The sequence below is a fragment of the Macrobrachium rosenbergii genome, chromosome 10 (genome assembly GCF_040412425.1).
Source record: "Macrobrachium rosenbergii isolate ZJJX-2024 chromosome 10, ASM4041242v1, whole genome shotgun sequence".
NCBI lineage: Eukaryota > Metazoa > Arthropoda > Malacostraca > Decapoda > Palaemonidae > Macrobrachium > Macrobrachium rosenbergii.
In genome coordinates this window covers 77,042,207-77,052,581 of record NC_089750.1, presented here as the reverse complement: position 1 = coordinate 77,052,581, position 10,375 = coordinate 77,042,207, and the positions used below count along the sequence as shown (strand labels likewise).

Genomic DNA, 10,375 nt, shown 5'->3' with positions numbered 1-10,375 from the left:
CAACTTCAGATTGATTCCAAAATTGATATTCATTCTGATTCCAACTTCAGATTGATTCCAAGATTGATATTCTTTCTGATACCAACTTTGGATTGATTCCAAGACTGATATTCATTCTGATATCAACTTCAGATTTATTCCAACCGTGAATTGATGTCAAGATTGATATCTATTCTGATATCAACCATGGATCTATTCCAAGATGGTAATTTGAACTAATATCAATCTTGTATTAATTCCAAGATTGATATTTAAGCTAATGTCAACCTTAGATCAATTCCAGGTGACTCGAACCTCTTTTGACTCCAGCACTGAGACATGTACCTGGCAGTCAGTCGACTTTGGATGGTGGTGGAAGAAAGGTGAGTGGTCTAGCCACCTCACCCCTATAAAGCTTTGATGGTATTAACCGGAAGTGCAAGATGACTGTTTCTCTCTCTCTGTCTCTCCTCTATCATTCTCCTGTTTTCTCTCTCGCACTTTGTCTCTCTCTCTCTCTCTCTCTCTCTCTCTCTCTCTCTCTCTCTCTCTCTCTCAATCATTCTCCTGCTCTCTCTCTCCTCTCTTTATCATTCTTCTCTCTCTCTCTCTCTCTCTCTCAATCATTCTCCTGCTCTCTCTCTCCCTCTCTTTATCATTCTTCTGCTCTCTCTCTCTCTTCTCTCTCTCTCTCTCTCTCTCTCTCTCTCTCTCTCTCTCTCTCTCTCCCCCCCCGGCCCCCGGGAATGCAATGCAAACAACACAGTCGCCCCCTCCAGCCGCTGGCCGGCCGGCGAGAAAGTTTTTGTGAATGGAAGTACAGTAACCGCGCGGGTATGAGAGAAGGCATCTGAAGACTTCTGGGGGAGAGAGAGAGAGAGAGAGAGAGAGAGAGAGAGAGAGAGAGAGAGAGAGAGAGAGAGAATCATCTGAAGACAAACTGCAAGATGTTGCGTATCTCCCCGATACCTAACGTTCGCAATTTGCGTCAATTGTAGCCGCCAACGTCATTCAGACGTCGAAGATTGAATCGAAGTACGTCCGGGCATCGTCACTCAGACGTATAGGTGCAGCTGGTCTGAGAGCGAGGAGAGGAACAGCGATGAGAGGAGGTGGGTATTGATGCCCGGGTCTTGCCCGTCTGTGGTAGGGCTCTAGGGGAGGGGAGGGAAGGGAGGCGGGTTAAACCCATGGGGGGGGGGGAGATGGTCCGGGTGTTTGGGAGTATAACAGGTGAACAACACGCCCAAGAACTGCTGAGACTCAGTCTCTATCTTTCTCCCCTCCCAGCCAAGCCAGTACCAGCAGCTGGGGGGCCCAGGAGATGCGAGAAGTTGCCCAATCTCGTAGACAAGAAGGCAACACCCGGAACCCTGAATTGCATGGATTTTAAACGCGCGTATAAAGAGAGAGAGAGAGACAGAGACACCTGTTATTCGCGTAAGATTGTTCCGCTAAGCTTGGAAGGGTCCTGTGCCCTGGGTTTCCACAGAGTGTGGTTTCGTTGTGTCAAACGAGTGTTGTGTTGCGGTTCTGCTCTTCAGTGAAAATGGTTGTGGAACTTGTGGTTTGAATATTGGCTCGTTTGCTCTTGTGCCTTCAAGAATTGCTTTCGTCTTAGTGTAAACAAAGTGTGGTATATTTCCTACAGCCGTGCAGTTTCGAATGATCCTGATAACAGCACGACTAAACCATTCTCAGACAAGTTACAGAGCCTTAACAAATGCAAAAGCAGTAATTAATCTTCAAGAGCATTAATCTGAAAGGAAAACGTGAAATTTTGGTTTAAAGATTAACAGAAAATGATATTAAAATGTCTGGCAAAAATCTTGTGCAAATTTAGCCCCAGCATCTCTGTGAAGAGTTCTGACGTAGAGGACCATTCCTACTTTGGCTGTAGGTGACGATGTTCATGTAAATATGACAGGTTTTATTTTAGTGTTTTTTATAGGGTGCTGGGATACGGGCTAGGGAGGATGGGTGGGCCACGGAGAATAAGTTTTTGGTGATATAGAAGGGCTAGTTTTCGTTAGAAGGTAGGGTGGACAAAAGGTCTTATTGTGGTTCATAGTCCAAAAGATAAAATGTATTTATAATCTATTCTATAATATAGAATCCCTTTGAAACATATAAACTTGGTTTGAAAATCTTAGATTGTAATCTTGAATTGGGGAAGAATTCTAATGGGTATTACCAGGTTATAAATAAAATATCAGATGGTATTTTGCCACCCCAGAAATATGGGCAGTTTTGTTTTTCGAAAAACGCGTATGTATAATATATATATATATATATATATATATATATATATATATATATATATATATATATATATATATATATATATATATTACTAAAAGGACCTCATTCAAACTGGATGGTATCTATAGTTTTTATTCAAAAAGTTAGCTTTCTTATATGATATATGGACTGTTTTGTCCAAGAAAGCTTGTAACTTTTATAAAAACTCCATTAGATACCATCCAGTTTGAATGAGGTCCTTTTAGTAATTCTACTAATGCACAGAACAATTGTGTATGTGATAAAAGTTATATATATATATATATATATATATATATATATATATATATATATATATATATATATATATATATTACTGTATCTTAGTTTTAAACTTTTGACTTCAAATTTTAAGCTTGTTCTCTTTGTTCTCAAACTTTTCATTCACCTCTACACACCTCCCTCCTTGTCTAAACCTGCACTGCTCTCTCCCTTATAATTCATTCTGTTATATATCATAATTTCTATAACAAGACCGAATTATATCCATTTCTAGGTATACTAAGAAGTGTTATGCCTAAGTTTTTCTTATCACCTTCCTTCTTGTAATTTCTCGATTCCTCTCACTCATTCCTTTGGAGTATTTTTCCGCTTCCAGAGATACGTTACACATATCGGTCAGTTATTGGGTTACTCCCATCCCCACCTCACCAAAGCTGATTGCTTGTAATGCCATTCTGTTCTGATGTCTAGCTAATCAGACTTTAAATTGTCATCCTTATACTTGAAAAGCCAATTCCACAAGCATTCTTAAAATTTACAAGAGAATGAGACAAATGAATGCCGAGGAAGAATGTCGAGAGAGCAAGAGAAATATGGAGGACTGGCCATTTGCAAAAGTATAAATAAGAGAACAGATAGACCAGAAAAAAACTAGGTGATAAAGAGGAGGATAGTGTAAGTTACAGAAGAGAGCCTTGAAGAACACCAGCTGGGGTTTAGGAAAGGAAGTCTTTATGAAAACTCGAGACAGTAAAGTTTTGTGAATACTTCACCAGCCAGATGCAGAAGTGAAAGCAACAAGGAGAGAGAGAGAGAGAGAGAGAGAGAGAGAGAGAGAGAGAGAGAGAGAGAGAGAGAGAGAGAGAGAGATGATGGCAAAATTCGAGCATTTTAGTCATAGAACGAACTTAGGCGCAGTCACGATTAGGCCTCTTCAAAGCACAATAACACACACACTCCCTGCCGCGCCTCCCCAGTCCCTGAATAAACATGACACCCATAGTGATTCAGACCCATACATAGTCTTCACGTCAGCTATTGACTTGAGGTCCCTAGAAGATTATCGTTAAACTGTCCAGTAAGTTCTTTCCTGTGTAAGTATCTTACTGTCCAGAACCTGTATTGTATAAATATCATTATTTGTACCTCATCCTCTCAAATCAAAGTTACGTCTTTCTCTTGAGCCACTGACGTCCGGAGATGCTCTCCGAAGATGCATACGCTTATATTTATACGCAGCCCAGCCTTAGGCATTACCAGCTTCTTCTTCTTCTTCCCAAACTGTCATTTGAATCTTTCGTCCGTTGCATTCTCCTCTCGCTCTAAAACACCCCACGAATTAACATAGCTCACGACTGCTCCCTTATTGTGGAAAAGGCTCTGATTAGATTAAGCGCGATGACTAACAACCAAACACGCACGTGAGAGAGAGAGAGAGAGAGAGAGAGAGAGAGAGAGAGAGAGAGAGAGAGAGAGAGAGAGAGAGAGACTGGGGGAGGGGGGAAAGGCAAGCCGGGCACTCCTATACATGTGTATTTGTTTCACTCGATTGCATTGTTGACAATCGTTTTATTTTTTTTCGCCGACGGCTTACGGTTTGGTGGAGAACCTTTTTTCTCTCGTTCGTTCATATGCTGGGCATGCTTGGACATGCGTTCAGAGGGTGGGTACTAATGCCCCGAGTGCCAAACTGGGATGTTTGACGAGCCATTTACGAAGGCGAAACTTCGTTTCTCTAAGTTCTGTTGCACAAGCTGTTCTGACTTTTGCTCAAAGCCGGAGGTATCAAAGGCGATATCGCCTGTCGAGTTATCACGATCCTGTAACCTACGTTTTTGCTTGTTTGCTTGTTTCCTTGTAGGATTACACTTCTAGGACTTTTCCCACATTAAATATAGAAGTGCGGGACACAGACCAAGATTCCCCACAGGACTTTCGTCCTGAAATGAAGAGAGATAAAAATTTCGACATCCAGGCGATAGTGCTTATCGAATTATCAAGTCCTTGGGTGGGAGGGTAGCGCTATAACCTAAATCTTTACTTTGTTCCTTTTAGAATAATACCACTGGGACCTTTTCCTCTCGAAATATAGAAGTGTAGGACTCTAGGAATTTTCCCACACGAAATATAGAAGTGTAGGACACAGACCAAGATTCCCCACAGGTCTTTCGTTTTGAAAATGACGAGGGATAAGCTCTACTTCGACCGCGGGGGCGATTCATACGGAATTCATCACCGGCGCGCCCATCCTCAACAAATATCCTACGCCCCACTCAAGTCCCTTCTTAAAGCTCTGTCGGGACAGAGTTGCTTCCCATCTGAATGTTAATTCACGACGGGGAATCTTTCGTTATCGCCTTGAAAGAGGCGGAGTTACGCTTAGGATCTTCTTCAGGGGTGGAAAATAAGTTACATCTAAGTGTAAGTTTACAATTCCTGCGTCGAATTCAGGCGTATACACCAGGCCTCTTAAATGCCTGTGCCCCGTAGGGGCCTAGTGCCGTCAGTGCACCTCATGCGGTGCACCGTAGGTATTACCGGTTCTTTGCAGCGTGCCTTCGGCCCCTAGCTGCAACCCCTTTCTCTCCTTTTACTGTACCTCCTTTCATATTCCCTTTCTCCCATCTTACTTTCCACTCTCTCCTAACAACTGATGCATTATGCAACTGCGAGGTTTTCTTATTACACCTTTCAAACCTTTTACTGTCAGTTTCCGTTTCAGCGCTGAATGACCTCTTAGGTCCCAGTGCTTGGCTTTTTGGCCTAAATTCTATATTCATTTAAACGCCTGTAGAGCATTATCTTTAAAGAAAGGCTTTTCTTCAGGAGTATGAGGTCGGCTTAGTTCACTACATACATACATACATACATACATACATACATACATACGAAGTTCTTTGCAAAACTTGGTACCAGACCTCCAACGTAGGCAAGAAGAACTGTTTTCGCAGATTTCTCGATCACGTGACGCCACCCTAAAGCGCATGATTGACAACAATTTCAACTGTATACGGCAGAAGACTGATACCAACGCCATTTCCAAGTAAAAGACAACAGTTTCGCTCTAATACAGATGTAAACATTGGCTCTGAAGGTGGCAACTATTCTGCCTTAAAATGGAAGACTGCAATATCTGCGAAATTACAAAACTGAGAAAAATGGTAGATAATCCCTTGCCTTACTACTGATTCTGCAGATACTGAATACGGGACCCCCTAAATACTCGTGGAAGGCATTGAAGAATCATTCTGAAACTGCATTAACTTGTGTATTAGTGTTTCATGAGCCCAATAGGTGGCATATCTCAATTTTGAAAGTTTTACAGATACTGCAAATGGGACCCCCCTAAAATAAAGCATTGAAGAATCATTCTGAAACTGCAGTAACTTGTGTATTAGTGTTTCATGAGCCCAGTAGATGGCATATCTCAATTTCGAAAATTTTGCAGAAACTGCAGTTTTCCATTTATAGGGCAGTATAGACGGCAGAAAACTTGCGCACCTGACGTCACTCTAAGATAATCCCACAAAAAGGCCACAAATGCCAAAAACAATCTTATTACTTGTGCTGTTTAATTTTTCCCTCATTCGCCACCGGATGGAAGCCAAAGACTTCAAATGGTTTCCTCATTATGACAACTGTTTCCTTTGAATTCTTCTTTTTAAATTTTCACATGAACAGATTTTCCATTTCCTGTTCTGTAATAAAACAACTACGCTGAATTAACTCTTTGAGAATCTGGGAAAAAACGAGAACCTTTTAGTTTTATGCAAAAGAAAACTATTGTGACGGCTTTGTCTGTCCGTCCGCACTAAATTCATTCTGTCCGCACTTTTTCTGTCCTCACTTTTTCTGTCCACCCTCAGATCTTAAAAACTACAGAGGCTAGAGGGCTGCAAATTGGTATGTTGATCATCCACCCTTCAATCATCAAACATGCCAAATTGCATCCATCTAGCCTCAGTAGTTTTTATTTTATTTAAGGTTAAAGTTAGCCATAATCGTGCTTCTGGCAATGATATAGGTTTGACCACCACCGGGCCGTGGTTAAAGTTTCATGTGCCGCGGCTCATACAGCATTATACCGAGACCACCGAAAGATAGATCTATTTTCGGTGGCCTTGATTATACGCTGTAGCGGCTGTACAGAAAACTCGATTGGGCCGGAGAAACTTCGGCGCATTTTTTCCTTGTTTATGAATGAAGTCACATAACACGTGACAGTTTCGTTTACTATCCTAAGACGTAGTGGGGATCCTTTATGGATGATGTCGCGTGACAGAAAAACGTATTTGCATTTCCTTCCTCTTAGAGTTGCACAATGGAAATGGACCATTGAGAAATTAATTTCCTTTTGGTCTTCCTGTCAGTGACAGTTCCGTCCTATCTATCTATCTATCTATCTATCTATCTATCTATCTATCTATGTTTTTCATTAGATTTCAACATAATATACAAATACTTTTGTCTCCTATATAAGTCGACTCTCTTGCGAACATATTAAAAACCTAGGATTATTTTATCATTAATTTCACATTTCATAATGTTCTCAAGGTAAAGATTTGCCTAGGTATAAAAAAAACAATGAATGGCGCTGAATGGTCGAAATTGCTAGTGCTTGGTTTGACAGCCTAAAAGTTTTATCAAATCAAACAATTTCTGCATCTCTTTCTCTCTGAATTCTAAATGTTTTTATTTGTTAAGCAGGTCGCTAGTTGTGTTCCTAAAGCCAGTATAGAAATCAGCTTTAAAATTCAGTTATTTTTCGTAAAATATTTATTGTAGAATCTAAATTTTGTCGTCGGGGGCTTATCCAAAAAAAAAAAAAACGCGAAGAAGTCGAGAAGTTAAGAGGGCATTGCTGCTATTTCAATTACGTACGTTTCTGGTAAAAAGTGACCAGTAGATTCTAAATATTTCAGCCTAAAAAGCAATGAAAATGAATGCCCACTTGGCTACAATGGTGAGGATGGGATCTGCTTTAACTCTAATAAATACATCTGAATTCGACAATAGACAATAGACTTTTATCCTTCTCATGGTCAGGGCGGCAACGTGGCCTCGCTGTGATTATGGGACGCGGGTTCGCTTCCTGCTACCGGATATCATAATTACTTCATATTTCTTGCGCTTGGATCCAAAGGCTTTGTGGTGACAAGCGTATCCAAAAAGCGCGAAGAATTCGAGAAGTTAAGAGGGCAAGGTGGATGTGTGTGTGTGTGTGTGTGTGTGAATGCGTCTTTCCCGCTTTGGGCAGGAAGTGTGTATTCGTTTAAGCCAAAATTAGAAAGATAAAATCACATACTGGGAAAAGAAATGTAGTGTACGAACTGATGTCCCCAGCAGAACGATTGGGTGCGAAATTGTATAATGAACTGATATTTCTAGCAAAAATACTAGGTGAGGTGAGAAAGTGCCCCAGGGAGGATTATCGAACATCTTCCATCTCTCTCTCTCTCTCTCTCTCTCTCCTGCCTTCATCCCTTTTCCTTAGCCTTCTCACAGATGTTGACACAGTACTTTCTTCCCTCCCTGGGCGTGTTTGTCTAAACGACCCCAACGCCATCTGAGGACGAATCAGGGAAACCCATTGAGCACCTAGCCGCGGTCCCAAAGACGTCTGAAAAAATAAGGAATTACTCTGAGGTCATCGTTACCTCCGTTACTAACGGTTAGGTTACCTCAGGTCATGTTTTGATTGGGTTGTTTTCCCGTGAGGGGTAAATACAGAAAAAACCGGTATTTTTCGCTGGTTCCTCCTTCAGAAACTTAGCCTTCTTTATCATTTATACGTCAGTTTATCTGTTCATTTGGTTACAAATCTGTCAAACTGCAGTCATACTTTATATCTATAATAAATTTATCACAATTAAAGGTCAAATTAACAGACCAAATTTCACGCGGGCATGAGAATTAGCTCGTTCTAGTTACTGTTGACTGAACAGATTCTGTATCTCCCTTTCACGAGAGCCTGATCGATTTCCCATAAAAATGAGGCTGATACTCGGACTTTAATTACTTGGCTGCTGATCTCTCTCTCTCTCTCTCTCTCTCTCTCTCTCTCTCTCTCTCTCTCTCTCTCTCTCTCTCTCTGACATGAAAAGCTTGTGGCCAAAGATACAAAGTGAAATGCCAATAGTGCTCTGAGGTCTCATTGAAGCTCTGGTAAAAAGGAATTCTCTTCCGCAGTAGAATTTTCAAGATTTTTCTGTTCAAGATTTTGAGAAAATTTATGGAAAATTATTTTTTCACGAATATACGTGGAAAATAACCAAATTCCTTGCAATTTCCTGGGGAAACAAATAAGTCCTTGGAAATTCCTTGATTTATCTAGTTCTTGAAAATTCTCTGATTTATCTAATTCCTTGAAAATCCCTTTGTTTATCTAATCCCTTGAACATTTCTAGATTTATGTAATTCTTGTAAATTCTTTGATTTATCTAATTCCTTAAAATCCTCCTTGATTTATCTAATTCCTTGAACATTCCTTGATTTATCTGATTCCTTGAAAATCCCTTGATTTACCTAATTCTTTAAAATCCCTTGATTTATCTAATTCCTTGAAAATTCCTGGATTGATCCAGTTCCTTGAAACCCTCCTTGATTGATCTAATTCCATTGAAAATTCCTTGATATATCTAATTCCTTGAAAATTTCTTGATCGATCTAATTCCTTGAACATTCCTTGATTGATCAAATTCCTTGAAAATTCTTGGATTTATCTAATTCCTTGAAAATTCCTGGACTGATCTAATTCCTTGAGAATCCCTTGATTTATCTAATTCCTTGAAAATTCCTGGTTCGATAATTCCTCGAAAATCCCTTGATTTATCCAATTCCTTGAAAATTCCTGGATTTATCCAATTCCTTGAAACTTCCTGGATTGATATAATTCCTTGAAAATCCCTTGATTTGTCTAATTACTTGAAAATTCCTAGACTGACCCAATTCCCTGAAATCCTGCTTGATTGATCTAATTCCTTAAAAATTCCTTGATTTATCTAATTCCTCGAAATCCTCCTTGATGACCTAGAAATTCTTTGCATCAAGGAAAATTCCTTGAAAGTGGGAACCCTGGATGTGACCTCAGGACAAGTATCTTTGACTTAATCAAATCGTCGCTAATATGAGAGAGAGAGAGAGAGAGAGAGAGAGAGAGAGAGAGAGAGAGAGAGAGAGAGAGAGAGAGAATAAGTCGAATGCCAATCAAACCAGAATAACAAACGCCACTGCATAGCAGTAAAAGGAAGAGTGAGAGTGGCTGAGAGTGAAAGTTGCAGATCTTTGTGGTTGACAAAATTCTTCTTCGATTTGTTTTTGTGTTATTTTAACTCTGTTATGACAAAATACACTATTATGACTAAATAGATTTTAACTCTATTATGACGAAATAGATTTTAATTCTGTTATAAGAAAATACATTTTAACTCTATTATGAGAAAATAGATTTTAACTCTGTTATGACAAAATAGATTTTAACTCTGTTATGAGAAAATGCATTTTAACCCTATTATGACAAAATACATTTTAACTCTGCAACAACAAAATGCATTTTAACTCTATTTTGACAAAATACAATTTAACTCTGTTATGACAAAATATATTTTAACTCTATTATGACAAAATCCATTTTAACTTTCTTATGACGAAATCCATTTTAACTTTTTTATAACAAAATACATTTTAACTCCAGTATGACAAAGTACATTTTAAATCTATTATAACAAAATACATTTTAACTCTCATTATGACAAAATACATTATAACTCTATTATGACAAAATAAAATTTAACTCTATTTTGACAAAATACAATAAAATACAGCCACAGTATTCGTTGCCAGATGCACGTAGAACATTTTGGGCGTTTTAGCC

General features: G+C 39.4%; 1 protein-coding gene across 2 annotated transcripts in view; it reads left to right on the top strand.

Moving 5' to 3' along the window:
- Positions 1-1,241: 1,241 nt before the first annotated feature.
- The window catches only part of LOC136842930 (uncharacterized), a 90,273-nt gene continuing 81,139 nt past the window's right edge, over positions 1,242-10,375 (top strand). Inside the window, exon 1 of one of the 2 annotated variants that reach the window (XM_067110940.1) lies at positions 1,242-1,419. The gene's annotated coding sequence lies outside the window, so the exon portion shown is untranslated. The other variant, XM_067110941.1, reaches the window with a different exon arrangement.